We start from the raw sequence: 18632 nt of genomic DNA, 5'->3' as shown, positions 1-18632 counted from the left end.
GCTCTTGGCAAAAGCCAAGCCTGGGTCTGTTTTCTGAGCCGTGGGCGAGGCACCAGCTCTGTCTGCACCCCCAGCCTCTTCCCAGCTCCTTCTGCTGGAGGTTTTGACTGTCTCCATCCAAAGAGTGCCCAGGCACACCCCTCAAAACTCAGATTGTCACAAGTATTTAACCCTGGCTGACTCTGATCCCACATTCAGTGTTTTAGAACTCCCCAAAGGAACATTTCTCACTTATTGTTGGGGACAGTGGTGGGGCTCAGCACTGGGGCAGCTCTGCTCCTCCAGGGGAGGGGAATGCCCTGCCCAGGAATTCCAGATGTTTTCCTCTCCCTCAAACTCCCAGGAATGAGCTGCTGCTGTTCCATACCTCCCATGGGGACAGAGGAACCAGGAGAGGGTTTCTCTTGCAGCCTGGAGCAGGAGCACTGATGAGGACTGGCTTCCTGCAAGCACAGGCTGGGCAGCCTGTGAAAGTCTGAATGAAAATTCTCCCTCTATTTAAACTCTTTGAGAGATGAGTTGAGGAAAAAAACAGATTCCTGTGGGTGCAAGTGACATTCCTCCCTGTCCTCCCTGAGAGCTGCTCAGATAAACTCCAATCTAAAACAACACCAGCAACCTTTTAATGCTTCCTTATGGCCAGCATGGCAAATTTAGCCCATTTTAGGAGATCCAGCATGGATGGCACAAACACAGGCTGGTAAAATTCTAGCATTTAAGAGGAATAATTTAGCCCTGCACATTAAGTCCACAAATCTTTCTGCCAATTATTTTGGATAATTGTGACTATCACCACAAACAGTCTGAGGTGTACAGGATCTGCAATTATCTGTGTTTCCCCCCCACTGTAAATGAAAGGGATAAGGAGTGGAAACATCAGGGAACAACTTAAAGCTTCTATTTGCTGCTGGGAACATCTGAACCATTTTCCCTGACACCTCCAAAAATTGATTAAGGGGAAAGAGGACGGATAAAGGGAGATTTATTTACAAACAGGGGAAAGGCATGATGGAAAAAAGCTGAAGAATGGGGGGTGAAAAAAAGGGAACTGAAGGGAAAATGGTAGAAATGATGAAGTGAAGAAACCCGACATGATTTTTTCACAGCCCAGCTCGGGCTTGGGCTCTGACAGGTGCCGGGGGAGGGTGCGGCCAGCGATGGGCACCGTGCTGCAGGTGCCAGGTGACAGCAGCAGGGACATTGGCCAGGCAGGGAGGAGCCGGGCTCGGCAGATCCAGCCGGGAATGCCACTAGAGGGCCCCTGGGCCGGCGGAACGCGGCTCACCGGGGGCTGGGAGCTGGCCAAGCCCTCGGGGCTGAGCATCCTCCATCATCCTGCGGAGCCACACAGGTGACCTTGCACTGGGGAGCCCTGCCAGCAGCACCGACACCGCTGGCACCCCGGGATGGGGGAGATTCAGAGGGGAAAACTCTCCTTGCTCAGGCTCCAGTGCTGCTCCATCCAGCCCCACATCCAGCCCCTGCCTATTTAACATCTAATAAGTCAAGCACAGCCTGGAGAAGTCTGATTTCCAAGCCAGAGCAGCATCTTGCACCCATTCGAAATGTCCATTTGGAAATTCAGTGTGAATAACACAAACACAAGACAGATGCTGCCACTTACCCAAATGTCTTGGAGGAACAAATGGGAGGCGAATTTGAAAGCAAATGAAGCAACCAGATTGTAGCTCTTAAGTGGACTCTGTGCTACAGCAAGGGGAAAACTTGGCAGGGAGGGACTCAGTGCTCACCACTTTGCTTGATCTACATAAACCATAAGCGCACGTGGAGCTGTTCGCTCTGTAGCTGAAGACTTAATCAAAAGCAGGTGAAAAATCTCTTTTTTTTTTTTTTTTTGGAGCGCGGTTTGTGCCTCCACGGGGACAGCTCAGCCCAAAAAGCCACTGCCAGGGGCTGTGCTGGGTCAGCACAGGTCCAGTGGCATCTGCTGCAGGATGTGCAGCAGCAGCAGGTGCATGGGGAGATTTTGGACACAAACCCCTCATTTCACCCAAGGCCGCTGCTCGGAGGCGCTCCCCGTGCGAGCGGCTGCAGCCCCGCAGGTTCGGGAAGGAAACGGGGTGGAAAGGGGGTAAAAAGGTGGAAATGGTGGTTCTGAGCCACCCAGACACTGAGCATTCACTGGGAGAGCTCATTTCGTGCAGCTGGCATTGTGTCAGACTAGACTGGCTTCGTGCAGGAAATACTGAGCACTTGGACGCTCGGAGCGAGGGCTGGGAAGGCGTCCAAGATTGTGCTTCACATCTGCTCCTGCGAAGCCACTGCGAGCCCTGTTTGAGCGTGTGGGGTAAACAACAGCAGCCCCAGCCGAACACAAGCACAGGGAAATGTGGGGCTGCTCCCTCCAGAACCTTTGGGAAAAGCAGAGGAGCCTCGTCCTGGCACAGGGTGAGCGCAGCAAACCCAGCCAGCACAGGCAGGGAGAGGTGAGGAAGGTGCAACTCAAAGTTTAAATGTCAGCAATTTAAGTCCTGACATCAGTGAAGTGCTGATCCATTTTGCCCACGTCATGTCCAGTACCTTGCAGCCATCTTCCTAAAAATCATCATTTCATTCAGCAATCTGAATTTATTCCTAAGAAACAAAACAAAACAACAACAACAACAACAAAAAAAAAGCCATGGATGCACAACCCCATCCACCTCCTGACTTTGTGCTGCTTTTCCTCGTCACCTCCATAGAGCACAAGCCCATTAAATGCTTCTGTTGCTGGTGTTGGCACCAATAAATCTAAATTTTCAAGCTTGGCAAACCCAGCTAAACAACTGGTGTAGAGATAAATGATTCCTCTAAGGTAATGTACAATTCTCATTACCCCAGGACTTCTTTTCTTTTAATCAATCCCCCCAGTACTGGTTTGAAAATCCTGTAAAAACACAGCTTTCTCCCCCAGCAATAAGGGTACCAGTTTCCCCTGTGGATTCTCAGTTTTTTTCCATTAGAAAATTCCCTGTGATATGGCAGCTCTCCTCCAAACTGGGAGCAAACTGGGAACTGGAAAAATGCAGCCTCCCCAAAGAGCCTGGAGAAGAAACTCCTTAGCAGGCAGCACCCCCTCCAACCATCCACTAAATGGCATTCAGCTCAAACTCTCCAACACTGCAAGGCAACAGGAGAACAAAGGGATTTGAAGCATGGATTAGATCATTCCAAATGGTCTCAACATTGGTGCTTTGGGGGTTTTCTTCTTTTTTTTTTTTTTTTAATTTTTTTTCTCTCTCTCAAGCCGTGTGGCAAAGGCTGGATTTGAACCTTTGAGGGCAATGTTTTGACACAAATATTTAAGCTATTTAAAATAAGTAATAACCTTCTGTTACCTTCAAGAGTATTATATTAAAAACAGAGAATGGGATTAAAACAGATTAGCTCCCAACGTTTCTTAATGTGGCAAACAGCATCAATCAGATCATATCAACGCGAGCTGACAGCTCAGGGAAATCCAGAGAAGCAGATTCCCTTAGAAAAATGAGATATTTGATCAATTCTTGTAAATTCTTTTTTCTGAGCTGTTAGAAACTGCATTGACTTCATAAAAATGTAATGACAGCTCAGCCTTTGCTTAGCATAACATCCTGAAAGTGCCTGAGAACATTGAATTAAGGCGCCCCGGCAGCGCCGCGTGCGATGGAGGAGTAAATACTGCTGTCAATTTGCTCTCCAAATGCTGCTGCCCATCGATTTCCCACTCAGGGAAATCAGGGAAATGCCTGCCTTGCAATCCCAGCTCTCCATCCTGCACTTTAGTGCCTGCAGACAAACTGGTGCAGAGCCCTGGCGGGATTCATCAAGCCACAAGGTGTGAAGTGAGGGGTGAGGCAGCACCAGAGCCAAAGTTTAAGGATGCTGGGATTCCCTTTCACCTGCCCTCACTCAAACCCTCCCCAGGGGAGCTGCCCTGTCCATGGCAGTGTCCAAGGACAGCTTGGATGGGGTTTGGAGCAATCTGGGGCAGTGGAAAGTGTCCCTGCCCATGGCAGGGGGTGGAGCAGAATGTTCTTTAAGGTCCTTTCCGACTCAAACCTGTTTTTTTGTTACCTGTCCCCCACTGGACGTGTCTGCTGGTCCTCAATTTCCCATCCCAGGAAGAGCTGGGTAAACACCCTGACGAGTTTTCCTTATATTTTGTTAGATTCCTATAAATGATTCCAGGCAGAATTCCAGCCAGTTTTCTTTTCCTCATGTTTTGGAGTCATCTGGAAAAGGAAAAGTTAGGGACTTGTGTATTATTTGCAAATGAATCACCACAGGTTTAGGTGAGATGTTGGGAAGGAATTCCTGGCTGGGAGGGTGGGCAGGCCCTGGCACAGGGTACCCAGAGAAGCTGGGGCTGCCCCTGGATCCCTGGAAGTGCCCAAGGCCAGGCTGGAGCTATGGAATTAGATGGACTTTCCCATCTCTTCCAACCCAAAGCAGCCTCTGATTCCACCTTTATCCCGTGGGGAACACAGCCAGGAGGAATGTGGGGCCTGCAGAGAGCGGGGTGGCAGTGCCACTGTCACACCAGTCAGGGCTCCATTTGTGCTGCACACCCAGCCAAGCTCCCACTCTCCAGCACAATCAAATCAAGCATGAAGAAAGCAGAGCCTGGTGCTTAAAATGGCATTATCCGAGTGCTCCGTGGGAACCGCCATCCAAATCCCTCCGCATTAACTCGGCGTAATCTTGGAGAAATCTCTTCCCAACTGTTTTGAAATAAATCCTGTTAAATTCTGCAGGGAATTGGCCTTATCTCTCCACACCTGTGTGGGGTTTTTTTCCTACCTTTTCCCTCGTGCCTGGACAAAAGGGAGTGGGTCTGTGTGTGGCAGTGTGTGTGTGTGTCTGAGAGGAGCTAAAGAGACAATTATCTTCCGCTGAAAATAAACATCATGAAACTATAGATGCCTAATTTTTGCACCTGGAAGATCCTCTTACAGCTATTCACTACTAATCACTCTTAGCTAATAAATGAATAGAATAACTAATGTGATTAGAGTAATTTGCCTATTCATCAGGAATATTAAATGAATTGAATATTTTGTATTTGACTCGTCTCTCTCAGCATTTCCCTGATACTGTAATTAGCTCCTTGTCTGTTCCTGTGGCAAAAACACCACGTGGCCTTCAGAACGGGACACTTGGGCTCATTCTGCAGCCCTGGACAGATGGACACCTGATTTTATAACCATATTTCCATTTTAGAATTAAATAATCCCACTGGAAAAGGCTCTGGATATGTGGTGGAAGGAAGTCAGGGCAGAAAAGAAGGATAAAACTCTTGGTTTGGAGCAAGAAAGTATCCAAATAAAGAGATTTTCCAGAGCAGCCACTCCTGGTCACCTTGGGGGTCACCCTAAGGGGTGGCATCAGAGAGGTGGTGGTGACAGAGGAGCTGCTCCTTGGCTGTCAGCATCACTTAGGAAGTTGCTCAGGAAATTCTTGGCCACTGTGGCTCTTTTCCCTATTTTCCAGTTGAGAACGTGACAGCTCTCTGAAAACACGCAGGTGAACTCCCAGACCTGTTAATACACGCTGGGATGGTGGCTGTTCTATTTAAATCTTGCTGAGGAGTCAGGAGGAAGCTGAACTATGCAAATGATGATATAAAATAACCGGTGGGCAGATATTCAAATAAGGATTTCACATATATACATAAAGGGAAAAAAAAAAAAATTCATATCTGGGATGGAGTTTTCCGTATCTATACAAGGATTTTTGAGAGAAGACAGCAAAGATTTAGAAAATTAATACTGGTCCTTGTCTGCTTCTAGAAACTAATGGGGATATGCAGAACAACACAGAAAAGATGCATTAATAAAATTGCCAAAGATCATCTGTCACTTCCTCTTGGTAAGAAGCCAAAGCATTTTTTAAAATGCATTTGCACTTAACCAGAATGATATCATAATCTTCCTTAGTCATATCTTTTCCTGCCTTCCTGCTACTCCACAAAGCAGACAGCGAGGTTTGCAGGAGACAAACTCAAAATGCTGCATTAAAATTAAAAAGGGAAGAGGCTGCATGGAAAAGCTGCACAAACAGAATCACCTTGAGCTAAACCTTGAGTGAGAAATACATGGGGCACGTTTGGAGCAGGGAAAGGAAATCAGGAGGAGAAAACAATGAATTATTGAAGGCTTCAGGGTTCTCCAGTCTGGGTAGCTCTAAAATCAAGATGTCACACAACCTTTTCAGGGTCTTTGGCTGTGTTTTGTTGGAGTGTGGCAGATTTGAGGTGGTTTTAGTCTTTGGAAGGGCATAATTAGGGTTTCATTTGGGTTTCACCTCCCCTCTTTCACAGCTAGCCCCTCACAGAACCAAGTCCCTTCTTCACATTTATTTGTCATTTAGTTTTGGGGTTGTGGGGTTGGGTTTTTCTTTGGTTTTGTGGTTTTATGTTGTTTTTTTTAAATAAAACTGCAAAGAAAGCCCAGACCTGCAGAACCTAAAATGTGAGTATCACTGGAATTCTGCATTAGCCTCCATCCTTATTAATTATGCCATGAATCTCCACCTGAACTCCCAGATGTCCCCGTGCTGAAGCAAGCTCTGGATTCCTGCTTCAGAGCTGAGCTATTGTGTATCACACACAGCTACCTGGAGAACATCCTTCAAGGCAGAGACGAGGCAAAGTCTCTTCTAAATTCTCTTTCATATCTTGTTACACAACAAAATTTCTTTCCCAGCTACCCACAGCTCCTCACCATTATTTTTCTGCCTTCCTACTTAGACCTTAGGAGTTTTCACTGTGAACCTGAAACCAGTTTCACAGATTTATTTAGGTATTTTTAACACTCCCCCCCGCCCTTAATTTCTCCTTTCAGATTGCTTTCAGACAGCAAGAGTGTAAACCACTTTGATTCTTGGGTTGTTGTGAGAAAAATGCTATATGAGTGAATAAGTTATAATAATAATAATAATACATTACAGTGATAATGATGGATGTGTTTTAAACAAAGCCTCTGGCTGCCAGCGTGGAGGAGCTATGGAAAAAAAAATCAAAGATAATCTTGCATGAGGAGAATTGTAATGAGAAAGACCTGGAATATTTTATCTCTGAACTGCTCCTATCTGCTCACCCCGGATCAGGGCTGTCCCAGTTTGACTTGAAGAGTGTGGCAGGTCTGGAGCTAAATTTAGGCCCAGGTGCTGTGCTGCTGTCAGGAGGGGAAGGGCTGGATCCATCCCGGATTCATTCCCAGCCCCGTGGGCTCCGAGCTCAGCCCCAGCGTGGGGCAGGACCCCGTGGTGCTCAGCACTGCACACACACACAGAGCCTGTTTCATCCTCAAAGCCTCTGCCAGCCAGATGAAAGCAGAGAGGAGGAGATGAAAAGGCTCACCCCAGCCACCCAACAGGTCACAGGGCTGGCAAAGAGCTCTCCCACTGTCACGCCAGTGTCTCCAGGAGAAACCGCCCTGGCAGTCCTGTCCCACTGCTGGGAAAGGGCAGGGGCAGCTCATCTCTATAGAAAAATGGGGATATTGGGTCAAACTCGGTGCCTGTAGAATGTAATGGATTAAACCAACAGGAATGCTCTGAACAAAAACTGGTTTCTGTAAAGAAAGAGATTTTTAGAGGAAGGGCTTCAGGATTTATCCTAGTGGGGATACATCTTATGCCATCAGCTGTTTATCAAAATATCACCTCTAACACAAGCATAAATTGGGCTGGAATGTCAGCCCACCATTTCCTTCACCATGTGCACCTGTACAATTGTTCAGGAGAGCTCCTCAATCACGGGGATTTTGGAAGTACAACAGAGGCACCGAATCCAAGACTGAAATCTTTTCAGTTTCAATCCCAAGAGCTGCCAGACCTCAGGATGCTAAAAAGCTGAGGAATATCCTTTAGAAAATATAAGGCAGAATAATGTAATATGTCCAAATTTCAGCAGCATCCTGAGATTTGGGTGACTGCAAAGCCTCTTCAGCCACAATAAATATAAGACACAAAGCAGCAGAGCCTTGCAAGCTCCCTAAAATGCTTTGGAGGCTCCACAATCCTCAGCCTGTGCAAATCCCTGGTGTGTAAGGTCTGGCCTTGGGGGTCTCTGGGGCTGGGGGATTTACTCCTGGCCACTGATTTGAACGTGTTCTCAGCCAACATCCCGATTTCCTGCTCTGCCTAAATCTCTCCACCCTCAGGACAGCTCCTAGGACAGAGCCTGAGAAAGTAATCTCATGATTTATGAGGTTTTCTAACAATGGCAATAAGCAAGGCAGCGTTTTAAGCAGCTAACTGAATTGGGATGTGGGCTGGGTTTTTTCTTTTTCCACAGCACAATGTGGATCTATTTAGCCCTTGCAGCTTGAATTTCAGCCTTTCTTTGCCCATGAGAAAGCCTGGTAAATGGGATTTGGGCTAGGAGCTATAGGGGAGAATATCTTTTAATTAACCAGGAGGGTGGCTCAGGGAAGATCCAGCACTGCCTCTGAGCTGCGTTTCCAGCTCCACTGCGAGGCAGACGGGTACAAATTAAGGCAGAGCAATAACTGCAAATCAAATTCCCGATGGCTCCGATTTACCTGGGCTCGTGGAGGACAGGGATGGCTCCAGTGCTGTTCTGCAGGCAGGGCCCTGCCCCTCACCTGATCATTTACACAGCTCTGGTGATGTCAATCCACATGGATTTTCCCCCCTGTCTCTCTTTTCGAGGCAATCAAACCTCTCATTACGCTGCTGTTAGGGAAATATTTTTCCTGAGAATAACAGCAAGTTCCTCTGTCCAGAAAGCACAAACTGGGCACAGATCCTGTCTTTTCTCCACCAGCAGCGTGGCTGGGGGTTCCTGCAGAGCAGGGAGGTCACACTGAGCACCCCTCAGTCCTGTGTCACCCACGCCACCAAAGGCACAGCAGGATTTACACCCACAAAATATCCAAACTGTGGGGAGAAAAGAAAACCTTCGAGGAACAGCTGCAGAGACACAAGCTCTGGAAAGGCCAGAGATGGGACAGCACAGAGCACTTCCCAAGCAGCCCTAGTGGGAACTCTCACCTTGTTAAAGGCTGAGGGAAGCAAAAACGAGGCACAGCTCCAAGAGAAACCAAACTTTGCCAGCACCAGCAGCCAGGGAATGGCTGTGCCTGCTCCCAGGATGGAGCCAGGGATGGAGCCGAGCCCAAAGGCTGCATCCCGAGCCCAAATCCTGGATCCTGATACCCCCAGGACCTCACTGAGTGCTGGCCCACACCCAGCGCCATCCCTCCCGTGGCGCTCGCCCTCGCCAAGTCCCGCAGTGTTTTACTGGACAAGGCATGCGAGTTAAATTTACATTTTATTTGAACAATGTTTCATCTTGTTCCTGTGCGTCTCCGCTGGCGATGAGGCAGTGAGAAGCTGATGAAATTTATTCCTGCTCTTGCTGCCACGCTGTATAAATAAAGGGGAAGGAATAAAATACTTCTCCAACAGGAAGTGTGAAGGCTTTAATGCTTTGTTTAAATATGCAGTTGAGAGACTTTATTTATCACGCAGCATCTCTATGTGCCTACAGCTGAAATTTGCTCCCTAAACTTAAAAGATCTCACTTTACACGCGTTTTTTACATTGTGTCACATCACCAAACCTGGTGGACTTACCCTTAAATCTACACTGGATAAGAATCCCTCCCCAAAAAATGCCAAGAAATATCATGACCACTGTATTCATGTATCTCAGGTACTGTGAACTCTGGCTGGCTGCATTTCTCAAGAATAATTGGTGTATACACACACCCTGGGAGATTTATATTCCCCTGCATTCTGGGCTATATACAATATGATTTAAATGGCACAGGCACTGGAGAAAGTGGACAGTAAAGCGTACAGTATTTGAAAATAAACATAAAGCAAAATGGTTTGACATCCTATTTCACTTAAAATGTAAATGGTGAACATTCAGGGAGTGATTTACCACCTTTTTAAAAGCACAAATGTGGGTTTTTTTTTTTTTCTTTTTGGGCCCCTCACTCAGATGCCACAAATCAGAAGAATTCTTTGCAGCATCAAGAAATCCCCCATGGTGGGTTGGCTCCTTTTTGTTTCTATCCTAAGGAATAGACATGGATCCCCCAGATCAGTTTTCCTGCCTTTCTTTTTGTTTTTCCCTCTGGTGTCCCGACTTGAAATGTGGCTGTATTGTGAATTTTAGGCTGCAGGCTCTTGGAGAGAGAGGAGGGAGAGGAAGGGGATGCAATGTGTGAGGAGCCTGTTGCTCAAGAGCTCATTTTTGCAGCCTCTTGCCCAGGATTAACACCTTTCCATGCCTTCCATCCTGTCTGTATCACTGCTCCTGTCACAAGGGCAGTGTGAGAATCCTAAATTCCCTGATTCCTGCTGCTGCCTGGAGTCCCTGAGCCAGGACAGCACCCAGCTAAGCTCACAAGCTCTGGACACCACACTTTTTGTCCCTCCTAACCTCTGTTATATTCCAAAATAGCATCACTCTGTGCTGGTACCATCCCTGCACCACCTTTCCAACCCTCCCTTCTCCTCACCCACCACCAAGCCAGAAAAGGTTCAGAGAGAACCCCCCCTGCTCTGCCTCTGCTCCCAGCAAAGCACAAGAAAGGTACCTGAGAAGTTTTTTTCAGGATTTACATTTATTCCCAGATCACAGAATATTCTGAGCTGGAAGTGATGCCTGGGGAGGCTCCTGGAGCAGGGACTGGCCAGAGTTAAAGGAATAAAGCAGGGATTTATTAAAAGCCCTTCCAAGGATCACCTTGGCCACTGCAAGAGCCCGGCCCTGGCTCCACCCAAGATGGGCCCCGGCTCAGGAGTTTCACACTTGGATCAGTTCTGGTCCATTTCCATCTCGGGGTGAATTGTGCAATTGCAGCTGCAGGTGATGCAGTCCCATCCTCCCAGATTGCTCTCCTCAATTCCCTGCTGCTTGTGCTTTTTGGGGCTGGAGCTGCAGCGCTGCCCTTGGCTGTGGGGCTGGGGAAGGATTGTTGTGTGTGCCTGAGCTGTGAGGAGAACTGGCTGACACTTTGTGTGGAGTTCAGAGTTAGCTACCAGTGCAGAGCCTGGAAAATGTGAAAGCTAAAAATGAAGGCATCAGAAGGGACCCACAAGGTCCAGCTCTTAAGGAACTGGTCATTTAAGAGGTCAGGATCTTAAATTCCCTGAAGGGAATGCTCCACATCAGCTGGGCAAGAACTCAAGCTCCAACACACAAACCTAAAGCATCAACAGTGCCTTGTGCCTTGGAGCCATCACCTGCTGCCCCTCACAAGGCACAAATCCATGAAACCAGATCTCCAGGAAATCTTTCTGCATAGAGAAGAGGAGGAGATTGCCCCACAAATGCCACAAGGATGGCCCAAAAACACCTCCCAGCACCTCCTGTCCCTTTCCCGAGGCACTGGGATGCAGGATGCTGCTCTGAGCATCTGTTGTGGTGCAGGAAGACCCTGAAGAGTCTGCAGGAGGACACCTGAGCACACCCTGGAGCCTCCACCCTCCTCCCAGCAGAGCCAGCCCGGAGTTTCCAACCACACCGTCCAGCCCTTAAATCTTTAATAACCTTTCTTTTCTTTACTCGGAGCACACGAGCGTGAGCACATCTCTGCAGATCAAACCGAATCCTTAATTTAAGCAGCTGTTAATAAGGGTTAAATCTGCAGGCCGCGGTGGCCCCTTCGCTCCCTCTTCCCTGCTCTCACAATCAATGGAGCGGGAAGCCTGAAGGGTGTCCATTTTGAAAAGCCATAATGAATCATTTTTCCTTAGCAAATCTGGCAAACTTCAATCCTGGTTCCTGCAGCCTCTCTTTCACATGTCCAAGCCCTCTGTGACACATCAAATTTAATGAGACTGCACAGACCTCAAAAAAGGGCACTGTAGCACTGCTGGGATACTTTATTAAGGAGGATCAGACAGAATGTGTTTGCTGTTTAAGAGCCTTTAAAGGCAAATTACACTTCTTTTTTGGGGGGATGAGAGCCTCCCATTTTTGTTGAGTCTCTGTCCCTCCTCAAACACATCCTGCAGGCCAATTCAAACACAGAGTTCAGGTTTCTGCAAACAGGGAAAGCGAGGGCTGAGAGACCAGCGAGGCTCGATTGAAGGTTGTGGGGTAGGACACAGACAAAGGAACCTGTAATTTCACCAAATAATAATAATAATAATAATAATAATAATAATAATAATAATAATAATAATAATAATAATTTGCCTCTGACAAGCTGTGTGAGGGAACACCCCACCCTGGTAGCAGGTGCTGCCCTGCTAGGTCCAGGGAAAGGGCAAATTAACCCTCTCTGGCTGATGGAGAGGTGGGTAAACTTTCTAGAAAGATCATAAAATCCTGGAATGGTTTGGGTTGGAAGGGACCTTAAAGCCTGTCCAGTCTCAGCCCTCAAGGTGGATGATGTGAGATATGTGCTGAGCCATCCTTGGGGAAAAACTGGGACAGTCCATGAAGAACAGGGAAAATGAAACACTGTTTTTATTTTAATGTCCATATAAATAAACACAATCACCAGAACCAGGCAGAGTTCAGTCTCCAGACTCCAGATTTTGGGGCAAGGGAGGCTGTTTGGTTTAGCTTGGTTTTCTTGTGGATGCTGTAAGAGGTACAAGATGAAATCCTGGATGACTGCAGGAATTTTTCCAGCCATAACCAGCTCAGATTATGTCCTTGCAGACTTTTTTTTCTCTCAGAAAACCCCATTCTGTGCAAGGACTGAGCGCTGTAACTTTTGTTGGAGACTGCAGCAGTCTCGTGGCTTAGCAACCTCCTGCTTAATTCAGAGCATCTCTTTTGAGATCATCGTGTTCAGCTCCTCTGTGTCCACCTCTGGCCACGTCCAGCTCTAAAAAGAGCTGTAATTTATTTCAGCAAGTGCCCAGGCTGCTGGACAAGGCAGCAGAAAGCCAAACTGTCTCTCTCAGCCTATGGATTCCAACCTAATTGGGGTTTATAGGGAAATACAAAAATTGGACTGGCTTCCAGAGGGATCTCATGGGTGCCTAAAGAAGAAATTCTGTGTCTCAGGAGATTTTTATGTGACTAGAGGAAAATGATAACATTTTTACTGTGTTGAAACAAGGACCCAGCCTTCCAAAAGGTGCAGTAAGAAATGAAATCATTTACACATCGCAAATGCTTTGGTTGCAGGAAAATCCCAGAGAGGTTTCCTGTGTTAGGACAACTGAGGCAGAATCTCTGGAAGGTTTAATTTGACTTTTCTTCTCCATCTTTGGCTGCCTGAGGAGGTTTGGGGCTTGACACAGCGAACTCAGTGGCCATTTGGATCCAGGTCACATTTTCTGTGAGCCACCTGCATTTGGAGTCACAGGAAGAGTGTGGTTAATGGATCAGCTTAATGACATCAGTTCTGATCCATCTCTAATTAAGGGCTCTGCCAGGAATACAGTCAAGCAATTCTAATGGCCCAGAGGAAAAATTGTGAAGTCAGGTAATGAAATTTGCTTATTAGACAAAATGGGAAGAAGGAGTGCAGGGGCACAGAAATCAATAGGGAAAGCAGGGCAGCAGCATTTCTAAAGCCCTGCACATGGAGAGAGCCCAGCTAATGAAGTTCAGTGCTCACGAGTGGAATAACAAAACCCTGCCCTGCTCACAGCCCTGAGGATGTTCACCTGGAAAAGGTCCAGTTTATGTGGACTTCTAAACAGTTTGTTCCACACTCCAGCTTGCTCAGCTGGGGGATTTCATCACTGCTGGGTTTGTGAGTCTCCCAGTGATTTTAGAGACAGCTCCATGTCTCCTCTGAGAGCCAGATCCCTTCTAGTGGTGCCTGTGGTGGGACATTCCCAGGATTTATAGGTGACATGAAAAGCAGGGTCACACCTGTAGCCTGGAAACTTCTTGGATAAATGCCATAATGGCCCCCATTAGATCCCAATAAACGTTATGACATAAATATCCCTGGAAAATTATTCACCTATGGCCTTTTTATCCAAGGAACTTTTCAGTCTGTTCCTACCTCACCCTTTCCAGTGGAAGGTGTCCTTGCCCATGGCAGGGGCTGGAATTAGAGGATCTTTTAGTCCTTCCCAACACAAACCATCCAGGGACTCTGTCACCAGCACAGAGAAGATGCAGGTGAAAGAAATGCCAGAAAGAAGCGTGGATGCTGCCAAGAAATTAAAACCTATTTACTCCTTGGTGATCTACAGAGTGCTGGGCAGGCAAATATTTATAGGTGGGATAGTTACAGCTCCAAAGCCTTCACTTGCAGGCTGGTAGGAGAGGAACAAACCAGAGTCTTTGGTGTTTTTTTTTTGTTTGGTTGGTTTTTGGAGGGGTTTTTAATATTTTTTGAGGGGGAAAGTTAAGTGAAGTTTATGAGCTTGAGCTGTGGAGCAGAGCCTTTTGTGTCTCGCTAGCCCACATAATTGCACTCCCCCCTCCTCTCACCCGGTGGCAAAGGAATGTAGGTGGAATGTCTTTGCACGGAGAGCAGCTCACACAGGGACTGCACAATGAGGGGAAGAAACAGGAGCCAATCTAAGTAAAGGATCAGGCAAGCAAAATAATATTGGGCTGTCTGCTACCACGTCTAACCCCGTGAAATGCCTCCATGAATCCCCTGCTTCCTTCTGTCTTAAAATGTCCTCCTCCTTCCCAGAGGTTCAGGGGACATATCTTGTTTCAGTCTCCTTTTTAACACTTTGCTTTTCCCCCCCTCTCCTTTCATCCTGCTGCTGCAGATATATTTACTGGCAACGGAAAAAATCAATAAAGGAGAAGGAAATGACTTGGCAGCCTTCCGAAGTGTTAAAATAATTCCCATCTAATCGAGCCCCCCTTGTTTTTAAACAATATTGCCAGCTCAGGAGCTTGGCCTCGATTTTTAGAAGCAACCAGTGATTTTTGGGGATTTCTGGGTTTTTTGGGGTGTCCTTAAAGGGACAAGTTTGGCACAGCCACGTGGGAAATGCGGAGGCCTCTCCACCACGCTCCTAAATTTATTTGTCCCTCGAGGGATCCCACCCCACGAGTTTAATGTGGGGGCATATTTAAGTAAAACAGCCCTAAGAAAGGCTGGACATCCCATAAACCATCCCAGCTGCCTTTCAGCAGGGAAAACTGGGAATGATATTAGCGACTAACAGCCTGAACCAGGTGCATTCCAATCTGTCAATTCCTCATGTGAGTTATTGCTACTTAAATACAGACTTTCTGTCCCAGCAGTGAAATATTCTGGCACGTGCTGTGCAAGAACATGGAGATCTGACCTTCACACTGAGCTGCTCCTTGTAAGCTGGAATCTCTCCTGGATTTCTGTTTTTCCCACATTTTGAGGTGGATTTTGGAAAATTAAGAAGAACGAGGGCTCAAAATGTTGAAATGCCCAAAGATCCTCTCTGTTCCCACTCAAAACATTTCCTCCACAGCTCCAACTAAAATCCAGAGAACTTAATTTCTATTTTGACTTTAAAAAAAAAGTATTCATGCCATACAAAAATGGGAGTGAAAACCCATTTCCAAATGGAAAATTGGAGCATTTAATTTGGAAAAGGATAGGAAGCACACCTCCAATTCAGGAATGCTCCATCTTGGGTTGAAACACTCAATAAATTGTGGGTTTTTTTCCCAAAACAATGTTTTTTCAGCTTAAATGAAAATCATCCCTTTATCAATATTTTAGTGGCTCAATATTTAGAGATGAAGTGTTCCCTGCTTCCACTTCATTGCAGGAGAACATGATCCCATTTCACACAGCTGGAAAAGACCAGAATTTGCCTTTTTTTTCCAAGAGATCTCCCTCCAGCACCTTTTCCTGAGTTAAACACCCATTATCACCCTGCTAGCCCAATTTGTACCCAGTGTGGGGAGTGCCTGTGTTTTTCCTGTGCCCTGATTTTCTTGGAATGTGTCTTTGGCAGGACGAGTGGAGCTGCCCATGGCAGGACACCTCCTCTGGGCTGAGCTGGTGACAACAAGAGTTTGGTTTTCCCACTGCCTCCCCTGCCACCTTTGGGGTGTGGACATCCTGGATCCCAGGAGAAAACCCTTTTAAGACCTAGTGATCCACTTTTTAGATCTGGATATTTCATTTTTAGACCCAGAGATGCCCTTTCAGACCTAAAGATCCCTTTTTAGAGCCAGAGATTCTGTTTTAGACTAGAGATCCCTTTTAGACCCAGAGATTCAGACCTAGAGATCCCCTCTTAGGCTTAGAAATCCCCTTTTAGATTTAGAGATGCCTTTTTAGACCTAGAATTCCCTTTTTAGACCCAGAGATCCCTCTTTAAACCCTTGCACATCAATCCCATCCCCTCCAAGAGCGTTTTTATCCAAGAAGCATCAACACAAACAATCAGGAAATTATTCTGATGGAAAAAAACACTCCCAAAGTCCAGGTGTGGCCGTGCCCAGAGCCCTCAGCACGCTCCAGCTGAGAGCAGCCGCTCTCCTCCACCATCCCAGCTTTTATTCCTGCTGGGAACGTGAGCAAACCACGCAGGGAGGGAATTCTCCACTGCTCCCCAAGAGCCAAAAGTGCACAAACCCCCAGAAACGTGCTCCTCTGTGCCTTGGAGGCCCAGGGAAGAGGCCTCTCTCTGTCCCAGCTGGAGAGGAATGAATTTTTTGGGTGGGAAACATCTGCCCTTCTCTGGGGTTTGCACGTGGTGCCCATAATGGGGCCCATTGTGCGTGCACGAGCACGAGAAGGGGAGATCAATAAAGCAGGCAAGCCTCAGTTGTTGGATTGAATGCCAGCCATAGCTAATTCCTCCAGGATGCCTTCGGAGCCCACCAGGTCCTGCTCGTTTGATGCCTTCGCTTCCCGGCGATCCCAAAAGGAAAAACCCAAGATATTAACTTTCCTTTACAGAAATGAGAACCTAGAGCCGGGGGAAAGTTCCAGCTTGACCAACCTCAGCGTGTCCATGGGATAAAGGAGAGCCAGCACGACCCTGTGGGAACACCAGAGGGGTGGGATCCCACATTCCCACCCCAAAGGCACCACCAGCACCCCAGAAGGGGATGGTGTTTCTGTGCCCCACCACAGCAACCCTCAGACAGAAGCAAAATCCATCCAAATTCTCCACTGTGGAAACCACACCCATCATCCTGCAGCTAGGACAAGACAGGGATATTCCCAGCTAATTGAAAAAAAGCAGCCTCAGAGCAGGGAATGATTTAAAGGGGAGGAGGGAATGGATTTAAAGGATTTTGGGAGTCCTGTCATTGTGCCACCAGAGCCCAGGTCAACCTTTCTCCCATCCAAGCTGCATTTCCAACCAGCACCAGCCTTTGCCAGAGGGGTTCAGAGCAGAATAATGATGATGGGATTAGGGGGTGGGGGGGTGGGAAAATAAGAATTCATAAAAAACTAAATTAAAAATCACACCTCGCTTCACATTGGAAATTGGACTCGGCCACCGCGCTGCGTTTGGAGCAAACCTCTTTAAATGCAACCCATTGTGTAGGGAAATTCTCCCTGGGATCTGGGATTCCAGCACGGCATTCCTGCAGCTCCCCACGCTCCTGAAATCCCCTGGAAAACTGGAAAAAAAAAAAAAAGCAGCGTCCTGGCAGGTCTGGCTGTGGTATGTGAGTTTTTTGGGACAAGTCTCTGCAAGAGCTGCGGAGCTGCAGAGACAAAACCACGGGCAGAGGGTGGCACAGGCAATCCCCTCCCAGCTCCTCATCTGCAGATACATTTTGGTTTCCCCTCTCCCCCAGAACACCTGTGCAGGTTCTGAGTGGCAGACAAATGGAAATGAGCGCTGCTTTTTGTGGTGTTTCCTTCCTTTCTCTTCATTTCCTCGTCCCAGTAGCGAAAAGGGAAATTGAGGGGACAGACACAACTGAGTTTCACTGAAGGGGAAGCAATAAAACCTTTCTATATGCAATAGGAACCTCTGCCACTCCTAAATATCCCCAAACTACCAGAAATAAAAGCATTGGAAAAGGCTGGGCTTGGGGTTTTTTTTGTTTTTTTTTGTTTTTCCCACCCATGATAAAACACAGTTTTCCTCCTCACAGATTTAGAGTCGAATAAAAGTAGGAATGAAGATGACAAAACTTCTGTACCTTCTGCTCCTGAGTGAAATTCTCCTTTAACCTTATGCAGCATCCAGCAAACTTCATGGGATCATTCAGGTTGGAAAAGAACTTTAAAATCATCCAATCCAATCATCAGCCAGGCTCTAAAATAATAAAAACTTGTCAAATATTGTTCTTCTTTTACTTTTCTTATTCTTTCCCATTTTTCCTGGATTTGTGGTGTTTGTTGTGAAGCACCTGCACATCAAGGGTGAAAAGGGAGATTTTATTCTGTGCCTGCAGTTTGATTTAGGAAAAGGGAGAGTCCCTGCAGGTGTTTAGGAGGACACAGCCCCGGGGGTCTGATCTCATGGAATCACAGAATATCCTGAGTGAGAAGGGAGACACAGGGGTCATCCAGTCCATCTCCAATCCCAAAAATCCCATGCTGTCCCTGAGAGCTTTGTCCTGGAGCTCTGGCAGCCTTGGTACCCATTCCCAGGGGAGCTTCTGGGGGAAGGATCTTTTCCTAAAATCCAACAAAACCTCCCTTGACACAGCTCCAGTTGTTCCCCCAGGTGCTGTCCCTGGTCACAGAGAGATCAGATTTGTGTGCTTGGCCTTTTGGGGCTTCACATCCCAATCCTTCAGAAGGAAAGCACAGTGAGGTTAAC

At 47.1% G+C, this 18632-nt stretch overlaps 1 long non-coding RNA gene across 1 annotated transcript; it reads right to left on the bottom strand.

Moving 5' to 3' along the window:
* Positions 1–4056: 4056 nt before the first annotated feature.
* Positions 4057–18122, bottom strand: LOC147649481 (uncharacterized). Its single transcript, XR_015278863.1, has 3 exons — positions 18007–18122; positions 17321–17475; positions 4057–4214 (listed from the first exon to the last, which is right to left on the bottom strand). It is a non-coding gene; the product is annotated as an uncharacterized LOC147649481 (long non-coding RNA).
* Between the last annotated feature and the right edge of the window lie 510 nt (positions 18123–18632).

The sequence above is a fragment of the Cyanistes caeruleus genome, chromosome 23 (assembly GCF_971803275.1).
Source record: "Cyanistes caeruleus chromosome 23, bCyaCae1.hap1.1, whole genome shotgun sequence".
Lineage (NCBI taxonomy): Eukaryota > Metazoa > Chordata > Aves > Passeriformes > Paridae > Cyanistes > Cyanistes caeruleus.
This window is presented reverse-complemented; position numbering and strand designations above follow the sequence as displayed.